The 15,874-nt window shown below is 56.9% G+C and overlaps 1 protein-coding gene across 10 annotated transcripts in view; it reads left to right on the forward strand.

The window, feature by feature from the left end:
• The window catches only part of PTPRS (protein tyrosine phosphatase receptor type S), a 131,381-nt gene that overhangs the window by 8,928 nt on the left and 106,579 nt on the right, over positions 1-15,874 (forward strand). The window contains exon 1 of one of the 10 annotated variants that reach the window (XM_085211580.1): positions 5,742-5,887. The exons of the other annotated variants lie outside the window; for them this stretch is intronic. The gene's annotated coding sequence lies outside the window, so the exon portion shown is untranslated. Of the gene's footprint in view, positions 1-5,741; positions 5,888-15,874 lie in introns of those variants that run through there. 10 annotated transcript variants of the gene reach the window in all.

The following is a 15,874-nucleotide window of genomic DNA, read 5'->3' on the forward strand; positions in this document are numbered from 1 at the left end:
GCAGTGTTCCAGCCAATGAGCTCTGGGTCCCTGTGCATCTGCTGCTCTGAGCTGATTTTTCACTGCTGGAACAACCCTGTGGGAAGGCAAAATGGGGATCCCGAATCTTCCTGCATATCAGGCTGGCAGAGTGGACAGGAGTGGATCCTCAGCGCCCCAGACATTGAGGATGTGCTGCAAAGCCCAAAGCTGTATGTTTTCTTTGAGACCAGAGTCCCTCCCTGGGCTGGAAGCAGAGCAGAGCTTGGGCACAGCGACAGCAAGCCCAGCAGGGCCACCAGGAGCACAGCTGCCAGAAGGGACCCAACGGCAAAGGGGGAAATGCCTTTTGTGCTTCCTATGTCTGAATGCCTGTGGGAGCCTTGGGCACGGCTTGTCACCAGCTCAGAGGAAAGGACTGAGCCTTCTGCCCAGGCTCTGGTGCCATGGTCTGTGTGTGTGTGGCACGTCCTCCTGGATCCGTCACCTTGATTTAAGGATTTGATGCATCCTGCTATTTAAAAATAAATAGCTAGTTATTTTGGGCTGGGGAGGAAAACAAATCAACAGGCCGGTGATTTCTTCAATCATCCTGCATGCTGCACAGGGGAAAAATTAATAAAGTACCTGCCGTCCCCAGAAGCAGTTTGTTAAAGCCAATGATAACGATGGGCAGAATTGAGTGTGGGTTTGCTCACGCTCCTGTGCTCCTGCTGCAAGGCATCGCCATTCCTGCCGGCCCTGGGGGAAGCAGGCAGTGAGCTGGGCTGTGCCTGCAGCCTCCGTGGCACCGCCCTGTGCTCCAAGAGCTGGGGCCCTCTGGGTGTCTGGGGATCCACCGAAAATCTGCACTGTCTGTGGGACTGCCGTCCTGTGTCACTGCTCCTTTGGAAGCTTTCCAGGGCTTTGCAGAAGTGCTCCTGGTGGAGCTGCCCTGCGTGGTGGTTGGAGAAAGAGCCTTTGGGAGCAGGATGGGGTCCTGCGTGGCTGCCTGCCGTAGCAGTCATGGTTTTCCATCGCGTCTTGGTTTTTCTCATCTGTAAAACGGGAACACACAGAGCCATCCTTCCTTAGGAGCTCAGCACTAAACCCACGTTGAGTCCAAGAGCTTCTCAGAAGGCGTCAGAGGACCTGAGGAGAGCACGCTGTCCCTGGGTGAGAGCAGCCACCTGGGGCTGCTGGGCTGTCGGCCGCTCTGGGTTTGCCCTCCGGAGGTTAACCAAGAGGTGTTTGGCTTCATCCTTGGGCCCGTTCAGCATCAGGGAGGACGGAGGTGGTACCTGCTGTGCTGCGTTTTGGGGTAGTTGTTTTTTTTTGGTGATGGTGAATTTTCTCCTCCCCAGCAAAATACAGTGCATGGGGCTGCTTGCGTGCCCACGTGGGGAGCGCAGCTCCTCCTGCTGACAAACCTTTGCTGGGTGCCCGGCTGGTGGGTGGGTGTGAAAGCAGATCTGCATTTAGCTCGCTGCTGGCAGGGCCTGGGGAGGAACGTGGGGAAAGTCCCTCCAGAGCTCAGCGCTGGTGGAGGAGCGCAGGCGGTGTGAGTGGGGCTGGGTGGGTGTGAGGGGTCGGGCAGGAGGCGGCTGGGAGGGGCTGTGGGGCCGATATTGAGAAACTTAAATCAAGAACTGATGGTCATTTTGGGCGTTTAAATTGAGCGACAGCCACTGGTGTTAAATTGTGTGGGGTGGAAGGTTGGCCACGGGCATCCTGTGTGATGAGGCAGCAGCAGCCCCTTCCAGGTGGGTTTGTGGGGGGCCGGGGTTCCCCTGTCCCCGTGCACCGTCTTTGTGAGCGGAGCTGTGAAAGAGCATCTGCTGAGCTGGAACCTCGCTGCTCATGGAGGAACGGGGAGAGCTGGTTTGTGCCACAGGCGAGCAGCAGGTTGGATCCCAAGCTGTGTCTTTGGCTCCAGATGTCCATCTTAAGGCGTCAGCTTCAGGGCTGAGCTGTACCCAGGGCCTTCACTCATTTTGGGGAGTGGGAGAAGCTGCACCGCAGCTCCAAGCTGGTCCTGTGCTGGTGGGGAGCGCGGGCGGATCGGGGCCTTTTCTGGCACAGAAAGGACAAATTAAATAAACACGCTCAAATGCTTAAACATTTGTTTTTTAAATTAGCGGCAGCTTTTTTATATTAAAGGATGCGGATAGGCTGCTGCGGAGCTCTTCACAAGTTGTTTTTTTCTTCCTGGTGCTACTTTTCCAGAGCAACTCCTGATTTAAAAACCAAATGCCAAACGCAGGCCAAGTCTGAGGCTCGTTCCTCTGGAAGGTGGCGGTGGGACGTTGAGCCGTGGGCCCCGTTTGGATGCACGGTGACACTTGGAAGGCAGCAGTAGCCACACGCTGTGCCCTGTGGGCGCTGCAGGAAAAGTTCTGCATGCTGCTTGCCCAGGTCTGCAAAGTGCAAAAGCCTCAAAGCCTCCTGCAGGAAGGTTTGGAGCTGCTCTGTGTGGGAACGCAGCTCTGCAGCCCTCACGCTGCAGGTTTGGGACCGCCAGCCCTTCCATGGGTGGCACACAGTGAGCCCTCCTGCTCTGTGCCTCTGCTCTTTGCTCTCTTCTTTTATAGATGGCCGGATTCAGGCGCTGAGAGCGCTCTGCTTCTTTGCCATTGCAGGATAAGGAGGTTCAGGTGCTGCTCTGTTAGGAGCCAAGATTGCTAATAGCATCTCAGGGAAGCCAAATGCAGAGGGATAGATGCTAATGCTCCACACTGACCTTGCATTGGTACCCACGGAGCATCCCATGAGCACCGTGCAGGGGGAGGTGGGGCTGCTCCATTCCCTGCTCTGTGCCCAGCATAACGGCGAGCCGATCCCGTTCTGTTGTTGTTTTGTTTTTCCATATTAAAGGTTTCATAAATGGAATTAAATACTGTGAAACTTAAGGTAATTAAATGTGAAAGCAGAAGGAAAAAAATTGTAAAGCGTCCTCTCCAGGAAGCTAATAGGCTCCGTGCCTCCTTATCTTAATGATTTTCATAATCTGGCTGAATGCAGAGATAATGGATCTGATGAACCTTTATGGAGCTAACTTTAGATTTAATGGGCTCCTTGCTGGGGAGCGGGGTGGGGAAGGTGCAATCAGGGCTTTTAGGAGGGAGAGCGGAGCGAGAGAAGCGGACCTGAACGGCCGGAAGGGTTTTTGCAGGTTTGGGAGCTGCTCTGAGTGCCGCCTCCTCCCACCTGGAATTCACCTCGGAAATCGCCGTCGGAGCCCGCGTGGTTTCCTCGGCTCAGCTGCCGGCGGGTTCTGCCTTCCTGCAGCACCTCTGACCCTCCCCGGGACGAGGAGCCGCAAAGCCGGGATCATCTGCGTTAATCTGGTCTCATTGAGGCGGGATCAGTGAAACCACCTCGCAGATTCACTGTATTACGGAGCAGATTGAGGGACTTAGGGAGCAAATTTAATAAATATCATTTCGATATTGCTCGGTGGAAAGGAGACCAAAAAATCTGCTGAGCTGCTGCGGTTGGAGCCCCAATGGAGGGCGGTTCGTGGTGACGCGTGGGGCTTTGGGGCCCCGCGGTGCCTTTGTGTCTCGGTGCTCCCTGCAGTTCCCAAGGGAATCTTTGGGCTTCTGACGCAGTCGCAGCCCATTAGCAGCTTTCCAGTGGAAAAAACTGAACTGCTGCAGCAAGCCAAGGGCACGGATGGGGGGTGTCCGGGGAAGCTCTGATTACAGGGAAAGGGAGAAAGCGATGGGAAACCCCAAACCCTTTGTCCCCGGGCGAGGCGGTGAGGGAGGCTTCGCTGTGCTGCGGGCACTGCTGGCTGTGGGTGCTGTGGGTGCTGTGGGTGCTGTGGGTGCTGTGGGTGCTGTGGGTGCTGTGCAGCTCGCCCAGCGCCTGCAGTGAGGGCAGCTGTGGGCTGCTCGGGCTTCGTCCCCAGCGGGACCCCCTGCCTGCTGCAGAAACGCTCGGGTTAGGAGAAATGTGTGACCTCTTGCTCACCCCTTTCCACTTCTCCTCTCGCTCCACGAGATGTTAAAAAGAGGGGAGGAAAAAATGAAAAAAACCCAACTCTGTCTGTGGCCAATCCAAGAAGGGCGAGAGCTGGAGACCGTATCATTAAAATGCTAAAAATGAGCGTGCTGAAAACAGACACAATTGGGTATTTAAAGCTCTGAATGAAAAGAGTGTGTGTTAGCCGGCTTGCGGAGAGCTGGTCTCCCAGAGCCGATGGAAAATATGCGGTCAAGCCCGTGCCATTAACTTTTTGTTTCTGGTTTGTAAAGTAGCTGTGAAATTTGCCGGGGGGGGGGGAGGGGGGGTAAACGTACCCCGCGTCCCTGCCGGGCTGCGCCCAATGCCCGCACGCACCTCGAGGCTTTTGCCGTCCCGCTGCAACCTCTGTCCCACCACGAGCTCGTGGACGCGGCCCCCGGGTCAGCAGGGTCACCGCTGCCAGCTCCGCTGCTCGCAGGGCAGCTCGAGGGGCTGCGGCTGAACGCTGCCCGGACCGACCACAGACGAAGGCGGGTGAATCACCGCCGAGCCCTGCGGGGCCGCTGCATCGCTTGTTTGCAGCTCCTTCAAGGCCGGGCGGCTCGGGGCGCCCAGCAGCTGCGCGGAGAATTTTGGTGCCTCTTTTCTGTTCTTCGCGCAGTTTCGGGCGCTGCGCTGGTGTGGGGTTGGTTCTGGGCATGTGCACGTACACAGATTTCCCTCGTGTGCATATATGGAGGGACCTGCGTGGGCACAGAATGCCCCTAAAGCGTCTCCTGGGGCAAGGAATGAGTGCCAGGCTGGGCTGGGCTCCAGCGAGCGGGAACAGATGAATCAGACGCAGAACGGTGAAATCAAACCTCGCAGAGCATTGAAAACAACCCGGCTCTGTGAGCTGCCCGCTGCCGTGCAGGGAGCCCCGGCAGACGCAGCGAGGAGGGATTCTGAACCGAGCGGGGATTTTTCGGCCCCTCCCGGCCGTATCGTTTGGCTGCCGGCCCCGGAGGGGAAGTTTCACCCCTCCTCCCGCGGCCTCGGATGTCGGGTTGGCGAGAGAAATCCCATCTGTTTTCAATCTGGATCCTCACTTCCATGCACTGCGCGTTCCTCCTCCCCGCGCTGTGCGCCCGGCTGGGGCCCCGCTGAGGCTTTTTTTTTTTTTTTTTTTTTTTTTTTCCCCTCTTCTACAAATGCACGTGGCCTTCTTTGCCCCCGACCCCTCCTCCAGGCGATGCCCCAACCCGCAGCTCAGCTCAGAATTCCCCAACGGCCGCTGCTTTCCAACTCCGAGCGGTCGAAAAACAGCAAAATATCTCAGCGTTACGAAAAAAAAAAACGTTTGGGGATTGGGGAGGAAAAAAAAAGGAGGAGAGGAAAGGAATGTTGTTGTTGTTGTTGTTGTGAGTTTCGTGTTTGGGGGTTTTGTTCGGTTCCAACTTTTTGGGATGACTGGAGAAAGAAACAAACAGAGCGTTTTGTCCGTGCGCGCAGAACGGCGCTGTGCGACGGGAGCGGCGCGGCCGGACCGGACCGGACCGAGCGCTGCTGTGCGACCTCCGATGGGAACCGCGGCGTCCCGGGCCGGGAATCCCTTCTGTCTGCAGACGGCCGAGCCCAACGAGAACAAATGCGGGTGCTCACGGCTCGCGGCGGGTCCGTTTTAATTTTTGCTCCTTTCAAAGCGCCGGGAGGTCAGAGCCGCGCACCGCCCGAACCCCGCGGGCTCCGCAGAACGGCCGCGGGGCGGAACCGCCGTGCGGGTCGGGGCACCGCGAGGCTCGCCCGGCACCTCCGCCCCCGAAGCCTCCCCTGCCCGCGGTCCCCCCGCCCGGGGCCTCCCGCCCCGCTCCGCTCCGCTCCCCGGCCCCGCCCCGGCTCCTCCCCGCCCCTCCGCCCGCGCTGCTCGCGGGGTCGCGGCGCCCGATGGCTCCGAAGGCTTCGAGGGACGGCGGCCGCTCCGGTAAGTGCGCCCGTTCGGGCCCGGAGGGACTCTTTGGTTTGCGGTGCCTTTTTGGAAAGGCGCTCCGTCCCTCCGGGCTGCGCGCGGTGCGGCCCCGTTCTCGGCTCCCCCGCTCTGCCAAACGAGGGGCGAAGCGTGGCGGTGTGCGCGGCCCTGAGCTGCCCGCAGGGACCCCTTCCTGTGCGCTCCATCTTTGTGTGTGTGTGTGTGTCTGTGTGTGCATTTGTTTCCCACGCTGCGATCGCCGTTATTCTGTGACGCAGCAGCGGCTCTGCCCGGCGCTGAGCAGTGCCCCTTTCTTACGGCTTCGGACTCATAAATGCGACCACAGAAACGTGAGACGGGGGAAATCTGCTCCATTTTGTGCCGGAGCGGTGCGGGTGGAGCGCGGTGAGAAATGGCCGTGTTTCACCCCGCGCTGCGGGGAAGGCAGAACGGTTTTGTGTCGCAGGTAACGCTGACGTCGGGGCTCCGACTCGGAGTTCGCAGCAGCTGCGCTGACTCAGAGCCGATAAAGGGAACGTTTAAATGAAATCGAAATGTATTATATTCGTTGGCAGAAAACCCTCCCGCAGTTAAGGAAAAAAATGTGAAGGTGAAGCCGATGGCTGCTCAGTATGGGGAGCGGTTTCAAACGTTAATGTGATTCCTGGTCTCTGTGCTCCCTCCCTCCCCGCCCCCAGAAGCAGCGCTCGGCGGAGCGGTCCCGGCTCAGGGCTGCTGTGCTGGGAGGAGGCAGCAGCGAACCGCCCTCGTGGAGCGCTCCTGGGCCCCCCCAGCACCCGGATGGTGCGCGCGTGGGTCTGTGTTTGGGTCCTCTGCATTTGGGGCCGCAGCGCCCCGGTGCCGAACGACGCTGATATTTACTGACAGACGGATGCTGTCGGGTTGGGTGATTGGTTTATTTTTCCACCCCAGAAAGGAGGAGGTGAGAAATGCGTGCTGCTCCAACGATTTGTTTGCACTCTCCGGTGCGGAGCTGCGGCCCCTCACATCGGGGAGTGGAGCTGGGGTGGCTCCGGACCACCGCCCTGCGTTTGCTTCTGCTCTCAGAGTAAAACCCACGGAGCCCCACAGCCAAACAGGCGGTGTTGGTGCAGAAGTGTTGGAAGCAGAGGAGACCCAACGATGCCTTTGGTTTGGGAGAGCTGCCCGCTCCTGGGGAGGCGGAGGCACCGCAGTGAGCCGAGGTGAGGGAGTGTGGGGCGGCCCTTTAACGTGGGGCACCGAGCGGCGGCAGAGCGAGCGTCACAGTGAGGGTGTGAGGAGATCCCTCATTGCCCCGAGAGCTGCAGAAGCAGGGCCTGGCATTTTATTGTGTTTCGTCGCCTTGATCACAGAGCCTTCAAACACCCTCCTTACCCTCACTGCTGAGTCTGGCCTGTAGGTACAGATTCTTCCCCGGCGCAGCTATTTCACTAGATTTAATCTCTAAGGAGCGTGCCAGAAAAACAGCCTTGGGGAAACGGCAATCTGAGAGCTTCCTTGTCTGTAAAATGGGGATAGCCATGCGTAACTCCTTTCTGTGAAGTGTCTCAGGGCAGCCAAAGGCGCTGAAGCGGCGCTGGCTCGGAGCTCTCGGCCGAGGAGGGCTGAGTTGGCAGCAGTGGGGTCTGGGCAGACCCCTGCCGTGCGTCCTGCAGGGCCGAGCCGCGGGGAGCTGCCTGCCATCGCTCTGCCAGCAGCTGCAGTGAAGCCACGACTCGTTTGGTGCTGACTTCTGTGCAGCTGTAACGACTTGGTGGTGCTGCTCACCTGGCTTGGATTTAAGCAGGTGGGCGGTGCTGCAGCCCTTGGTGCTGCCCCAGCTGTGCTCTGCCCTCTTACAGGGACCGGGCACCTCGGCTATGCTGGATTCTCAGCAAGGCTTTGCTTTTGGAGCCAGCAGAGACCACAGCGTGTCCCGTGGCACGATGAAGTGTCAGCTTGTGATGTATTTTGTGCTGCTTTAATGGTGCAAAGACTGAAGTGGCAAAAGTAGGGACTGTGGAAAGTGTGGGGCATCCTTTCTTTAAATGCTGGTAGTGGGAGAACATCTTCTGGAAGCTGTCTTGGAAGGAGGAGGGCCCTTCCGGTACCGTTCCTGGGAGCAATCAGCTGTCAGCTGTACGAAGCCTCAGTCAGAGGCACCTGGGGGTGTCACGGCTGTGGGTGAGCAGGGACGGACATCTGCCGGGACAGACATCTGCCAGCTGCACCGTGCAGCACCTTCATTGTTGCACACATCTTAGGTCACAGGTTCATGCGGTGCTTTGCTCTCCCCGTGCACTGAGCGATGTCCTTTGCTGTCCGTGTGTTGTGAAGCCATCCTGAGGCCCACACAGAGGTGGTGGCTCCGCGCACGGCTTCAGCACGAGCTCACAGGCTGCAGGACGGCACCCTCAGATTTGGCTCTGTTTGCAGTGAGCAGCAATCAGCCCCTCGCAGCTCCGGGAATGGAGGCCGCCCCTCCCCCCCCGTTTACAGTAATTCTTAAATAGTTCATTTGGGCGTAATGCCTCCTTTTGCAGTTGATTCTCCGTTACAAACAGATTTTCTGATAATGGTACCTGTGCCATTCAGGTGGGATCATTATTGTAATAGCAGCCAATATTGTTGCAGAATCAGTATGTGGAATTTATGTAGGATCTGTTACGATGACAGAAGTAAATCTGTAAATAAAGGGATGCAGTAACAGCAGCACTACGCCTGGGTGTTACACTGACAGCCATGGGTGGGACCCCCCAAACCTCAGCCCCCTGGGCGGGGGGAGCAGACTGGGGCAGAGCTCCAAGCTCAGGCTCTCAGCGCTCAGCCCCTGGAGCCAGGAGCTGATGGAGAACCCCAGGGAGATGCTGCAGGCTGCTGCTGTGCTCCTGCAGGGCGCTGGCTCTGCGGGCACAGCGTGTGGATGGGATGTCGATGGGGCTCCTGTCGGCTGGGCACCGGGCCTGCCCCTCACCCTCAGGAAAGGCTCAGAAGCGCATTTTGATTTGCGATTCTACGATGGGAGGATGGAACTTGAAACTGTAAAGCACCCAGCGGGACCCGACACGGCAGTGGTGTCAGCGGCAGGCCGGTCCCAAACGCCGGACAGAAGAGAACGGGGGAATCGGTGCGCTGGGGGGTCGGGGTGGGGCTGGCCCCGCGCTGCCCCTTCTATGAGCGCAGCCGCGCAGGTGAGCGCTGCCTGAGGGCGGCCGGCTCGCGTCCAGCCGCGCCGCTCGTGCAGCGGGCCGGACCGGCAGGGCGGCGGGAGGGTCGGAGCCGCGGGCGCACGGGGACGCCGGGCAGCGCTTAGCGGCGGTTGTGTTCAGACGACGTCGCCGCTAATGCCGCTCAGCCGCGGTGCGGACGGAGCGCAGACGTCTTGCTCGGGTTCTGATGTATTTGTTTGCTTAAAATAAAATCCCTTCCATTTTTTCCGCGGTGACCCCTGGTTTAAGTCCCTGCTCCTAGAGGGGGTCTGGAGCCCTCCGGCAGGACGGGGTGCAGCTCAGGGTTTGTCCCCGCGTTTGCCCGGGGGGACGCCCTTGGTTTCTGATGGCTTTTTGATGGCCGGTGCTGCCTTTGTGGCGGCCATCTGGTGCCGGGATGGCTGGGGTGGGCTGGGGGCGGGGGGATTAGGGCTGGGGGAGGGCGCGGGTAGGATTTCAGCGCCTGCTGCAGGTAGAGGGAGAGCTGGGGGGATTAGGGGTGTGTTTCTGGGAGTGCAAAGAGAAGGTTGAGAGAGGGGGAGGGGTTGGAAGAAAGCAGTTTTTCCGTTTTCCCCTCGGAAATGTCCCTGGTTTGCTCTGTAAGGAAGCGCAGGGACGTGCGGTTAGGGCAGGGGATGAGAAAAATCCACAGCAAATCTGCTCTGATCTTCTGCGCCCGACGCCCTGACCCTCGGGAATCCTCTCTGCCTGGCTGGGGTCAGTGGGTTTGCTCCCTGCTGCTTCCTATGGATCCAGTGACCTTCTCCTCTCCCCAGAGATCAGCTTAAATTAAAGCATTATCCTTTACTTAAGGAAGCAGCGGCTTCTCCCTGCGCTCGGTGGCAGAAGCTGTGTGTCCCCATCTGTCTGTCCTTCCCCCATCGCCAGATGGGCTGCAGGAGTTGGGGACGCAAAGTCTGCCCCCGTGCTCCCAGAGCAGGAGGGAAAATCCCAGATTCTGAGGGCCTCCCAAGGGCAGTTTATTTCAGCATAGAAGGGGAAATTCCCTCCTTTTGGGCTGGAAAGGGGAAAGGTTTGCCTATAGAGATCCGTTATCCTGCCGCGTTCCTGTAGCTGTAGTGCCAAGCTGTGGATCCGCCTTTGCAGTTTGGGTTTCAGAAGGTTCTGTTTCTCCATCAGTGGGTTTGGTGCTGTGGGTGCTGCAGGACAGCTTGGTGCCATCGCTGTGAGCTGTGCTGGGGGCTCAGAGCTGGGCAGCAGCGTTGGGGTGCTGCTGAGATGAATGGCTGCCATGTAGGATGGCTGCAGTGCTGCCTTCCTGGAAGGGCCGGGATTGCAGACCGTTTCCAGGAGCCCATTTCTCTTACTGGAGGTGGGTGTCACACAGGCGCGAGCGCTGCTTGCTGAGTGCAGCCGGTTCCTCACAGCGAGCCTTGCTTGTGTGCCATCAAACTGCTCGACAGCACGTTGCAGAGCAATATCCTGCAATGAGTGATGGGCCCGCGCTGTGCTTTATGCACTGCCCTGAGAGGTGGGAATGTGTAAATCGCGCCATCCAAATGATTTAGCCCCAGGTAGAGCTGTGATTCAAAATGAATTTCTATCCCTTCTCCTCCCTTGCGCCAGCACTGGAGTAACTGTGTGCTGTAAAACAGGAGGAGATTGCAGCAGTGCGTGGGGCTGTCCCCATCCCCTGTCCCATCCCCTGTCCCAATCCTCTGTCCCGTCCCCTGTCCCCATCCTCTGTCCCGTCCCCTGTCCCCATCCCCTGTCCCCGTCCCCTGTCCCCGTCCCCTGTCCCCATCCCCTGTCCCCATCCTCTGTCCCATCCCCTGTCCCATCCCCTGTCCCATCCCCTGTCCCCATCCTCTGTCCCATCCCCTGTCCCATCCCCTGTCCCATCCCCTGTCCCCATCCCCTGTCCCGTCCCCTGTCCCCGTCCCCTGTCCCCATCCCCTGTCCCCATCCTCTGTCCCATCTCCTGTCCCATCCCCTGTCCCCATCCCCTGTCCCTGATCAGGGCTTGCCGATCAGGCCCTGTCTGGCCCTGAGCACAGAGCACACAGCTTCCATTACGCTTAATAGGGAAGATGAGTGACATGCTAAGAGTGGCTTTAGGTTTTATGCAGAGCCAATGATGCTTAAGCCAGCTGGTAGATTTTGGGTTTCTCAGCAAGTTTCGTTGGACAAAAGATTCCTTTGGAAAGAGTCACAGATCCGGAGTGCAGCTCTGGCAGAGGGCAGATGGGGGCTGTGGGTGGTTCGGATCTCATATCAGTCCCCTGGGGAGGTGATTTTTCCCCTCCTGCTTTGGAGGGAAATCAGCAAAACCGGGGAGCGAAGGCAGTGTGATATCCAGGCTCAGTCACTCCAGGGTGCAAAGCAGGGGCTGGAGCCCAAAGCCCCCATCACTGCTGGGTCTCGGCTTCTCCCACTGTGGATCTTGACATGGGTGCTCTTGCTTTGAGGAATTCTTTACCCCACCTTTACTAATTTCACCATTTTGGGCTATAGAAATTAGAGCATGCCCGTTATTTCTAGAGAGAGCTGCCCAGTTGCAGCTCCTTACCTGTCAAGAAGTGGTTTTGTGGATTGCCAAATAAAATCCGCGGTTCAAAGTGTTTCTGTAATGCGTTAAAGTTTATGGGGCATTTAACAAACTTCCTTCGTGTGCGGTGGTTTACAGCAGCCAGCAGTCAGTGCCACATCCCAGCCATGGCCACTGCCTGCTGGGTGACACAGCCACCTCTGCTGGGAGCATCGCAGGTGTGGGTTTGTCATTTCTGCTAAATTTCAACAAAACAGGTGTAAAAAGCTTTAACAGAGGCTGGATAACGCATCGTAAACTGTCTTATTTTCTTAGCTGTAGATGTAATTACGGTAACACACGCACGTAATGCTGTCCACGCAGATCTGTTCAGCTCCGGGGTTTGTGTGCCGCTGTCGGTGACGGCGGTGCTCGGGGTGGGATGGCAGCGGCCTGGTCCTGGTGCCCGCCGGTCCCTCTGTGCAGGTTTCCCATAGAGTGGCACAAAACCCACTGGTGTGGGAGCGATCTGCCGTCGCGGGGTGCGGTGATGGGGCACAGGGAGGCACGTCAGCAGGTCTGGAACGGGGATGATCTCCTCCTGCAGTACTAAAAAACACACCAATACGCAACGATACAATAGAAGGAAATTCCATTTTGCTCTCCTAACGACCAACCTTCCTCACGTTCCTCTCGTGATTTATACAATTGCTGAGTCGCTGTGATGGAATTCCAGTGTTAGGCCGTGGGGAATCGATCACAACAAATTCCCCTCGGTGGCTGTGGGGGATCCCGGCTCCATGGTGCTGCAGTGCCCGCTGGCCCCGAGCTGCCCTCGCAGGCATCAGCCTGGAGCTGCAGGACTCGGTGCCGTGCGCCGGTGTGGGAGCCCTTCTGCCTGCGTGTGCAGCAGGCTGAGATAGCATGGAAGTAGCTGCAGCTGTTGGGTACGGCGCAGGGCTGGGCGCAGGGCTGCGCTGCTCCGGCCTCGTGTGACGCGGAGTTGTTTCGGTGCTGGGCTGGAGGAGTTTCCTCCCCGATCACCGAGTGTAGGGAATCGTGGATGCCCTCTTTCTGTTTGTGGATTAAAGATTCACACCGCTCTTTGCAGTGAGCAGCAGCTGGGGTAACGCATGGGCACTGCATCGTCTGGCTCGTGCTCAGCTGGTGATGGATGGCTCTTGCAGCCGGCGCTGCCGCTCGCTGTATCGGAACGTATGTCAGTGGATCTCGCACCCCACCCTCTGTTCTGTTTGTGTCCCCAATGGAGGGGGTCCTGTGCAGTGGTCCTCAGAGCGGCCAGCGGCATCCCCTGCTCTCCTGTGGGGCAGAGCTGAGGAAGGCAGGAAGTGGCGCGGCTCCAGATGGGCTCCGTTTGGGGTGGGTGGTGGGGATCCCTCCCCTGCGCTGCGGCCGCTCCCGTCGCTCCCTGGAGAATCCCCCTCTCCCTCCTCGCCTCGCTGGAAGGGGATCACAGCTGCTGAGCAAATGTTAAGATAATAGTGTTATTACGGAGTAATTATACCGCGAGTTATTGAATTAAAAGTGATGAGATTGCCTGTAATGCTGACGGGAGAGGAGGGAGAGGCGGTGGGAGATGGGGAGGGGGAGTGCAGAGAAAGCCCCATAAATTTCCTGTTGTCGAGAAGCCCGGGCTGCTGGGACCAGAGCGGAGAGTGGATGAGAGGGAAGCTCAGGTGTCAACGGTTTACGGGCTGGTTCGGCCCGGTTCCGTGACTAGAAGGGCGGAGGGATCCGCGGATCTGCGCCCCCGGAAAAAAAAAGAAAATAAGGGACCCCGAAATAATTGAAAACAGTGGCAACAATCTGAGGTAAAACAAAGTAATTTACTAAATATGGTATCAACAGAATTTTATAAGGAGAGAGAATGTGAAATTGATAGTGGATCGGCCTTACCACAACGCTGAGATGAGAAGCGCAGGCAGAGAAGCGCAGGCGAGAAGCGCAGGCAGAGAAGCGCAGGCGAGAAGCGCAGGCAGAGAAGCGCAAGCGAAGCAGCGCAGGCAGAGAAGCGCAAGCGAAGCAGCGCAGGCAAAGAAGAGAGCATCAGGTGACCTTGCCGGGAGTTATATCTCCTCGTTGACCGCAAAGCCCCCTGGGGAAACGTAGCTGCTCTTCTCCTCTGGACAGGCACCCGGAACTTGAGCATCAGCAGTCAAACCCCCAGTGCATTGCATGATGTTATGATGTGGAATACCGATAATGAAAAATCATGAAACCATGACATTCCACCCCTTATTCCACATCACTACATCATGCTTAATATATACAAACAAAATATAAACACACGCACTAGGAATTACTGACTGCACTCCCTCAACATCAAGTTCCCTTGCGGTACACATTGAACATCCCCGTTTTCCTGCATCACCCACCAAGTGGACCCAGGTCCCTGGGCAAAAACAGTTCCACGAAGAGGTTTGTCCTTCTCAGAGGCTGGAATAACCCAAACTGCCTTTCCCAACATATTCTTTACATGTACAACAGGGACTTTATCTCCCTCTACGGTATGTAGGGAGCTGGACTGGGTTGGACCACCACGATTGATAGATCCTCTGGTATTGACTAACCAGGTGGCTTCTGCCAAATGCTTCTCCCAGTGCTTAAATGTACCGCCTCCCATTGCTTTCAGCATAGTTTTTAACAACCCATTGTATCGTTCAATCTTACCTGAGGCCGGTGCATGGTAGGGAATATGGTAAATCCACTCAATACCATGACCTTTAGCCCAGGTACCTACAAGAGAATTTTTAAAATGAGTCCCATTATCTGACTCAATTCTTTCTGGGGTACCATGTCGCCACAGGACTTGTGTCTCAAGACCTAGTATGGTATTTCGGGCGGTAGCGTGGGGTACTGCATAGGTTTCAAGCCACCCAGTTGTTGCCTCCACCATGGTGAGCACATAACGCTTACCATTACGAGATCGTGGCAAGGTGATATAATCAACCTGCCATGCCTCCCCATATTTGTACTTTTGCCATCGCCCTTCCTCCCAGAGAGGTTTCATTCTCTTGGCTTGTTTAATTGTGGCACACGTGTCACAGTCGTGAATGATTTGCGCAATAGCATCCATAGTTAAATCCACCCCTCGGTCTCTAGCCCACTTATATGTCGCATCTCTCCCTTGATGGCCTGAGGTCTCATGGGCCCATCGGGCTAGAAATAATTCACCCTTGTTCTGCCAGTCCAGATCTGTTTGGGCCACCTCAATTCTGGCAGCTCTGTCTACCTGATGGTTATTTTGCTGCTCTTCAGTAGCCCTATTCTTGGGCACATGGGCATCTACGTGACGCACCTTTATAACCATATTCTTTATTCGGGCAGCAATATCTTTCCACAGGTCAGCAGCCCAAATAGGTTTACCCTTTCTTTGCCAGTTGTTTTGCTCCCACTGCTGTAACCACCCCCATAGAGCATTTGCCACCATCCACGAGTCAGTGTAAACATAAAGCATTGGCCACCTCTCCCGTTCAGCAACATCCAAGGCCAGTTGGACAGCCTTTACCTCTGCAAATTGGCTCGATTCTCCTTTTCCTTCAGTGGCCTCTGCAACTTGTCGTGTGGGGCTCCACACAGCGGCTTTCCATCTGCGGTGTTTCCCCACAATACAACACGATCCATCTGTGAATAGGGCATATGTCTTCTCATTTTCGGGTAGTTCATTATATGGTGGGGCCTCTTTAGCACGTGATATCTCTTCTGCTGGCGGTGTTCCAAACTTTTTGCCTTCAGGCCAGTCCATGATCACCTCTAGGATTCCTGGACGGTTGAGATTCCCCATCCGCGCTCGCTGCGTAATCAGCGCAATCCACTTACTCCAAGTGGCATCAGTAGCATGATGGGTGGAGGGACCCTTTCCCTTGAACATCCAGTTCAGCACTGGCAGTCGAGGTGCCAGAAGGAGCTGTGTTTCTGTACCGATTACTTCGGAAGCAGCCCGAACCCCCTCATACGCGGCTAAGATCTCCTTCTCAGTTGGAGTGTAGCACTCTTCAGACCCTCTGTACGCCCGACTCCAGAATCCCAGGGGTCGGCCTCGGGTCTCTCCTGAGGCTCTTTGCCACAAACTCCAAGTGGGACCTTTCTCTCCAGCAGCAGTGTAGAGGATGTTCTTCGCATCCTGTTCCATCCGTACTGGCCCCAGGGCCACGGCACGGGCTATCTCTTGTTTAATCTGCTCAAAAGCCTGCTGCTGCTCAGGACCCCACATAAAATCATTCTTCTTCCGTGTCACCTGATAAAGGGGGCTTACAATGAGGCTGTAGTTTGGAACATGCATTCTCCAAAAACCCACTACAC

This window comes from Meleagris gallopavo, chromosome 30 (genome assembly GCF_905368555.1).
Source record: "Meleagris gallopavo chromosome 30, MGAL_WU_HG_1.1, whole genome shotgun sequence".
NCBI lineage: Eukaryota > Metazoa > Chordata > Aves > Galliformes > Phasianidae > Meleagris > Meleagris gallopavo.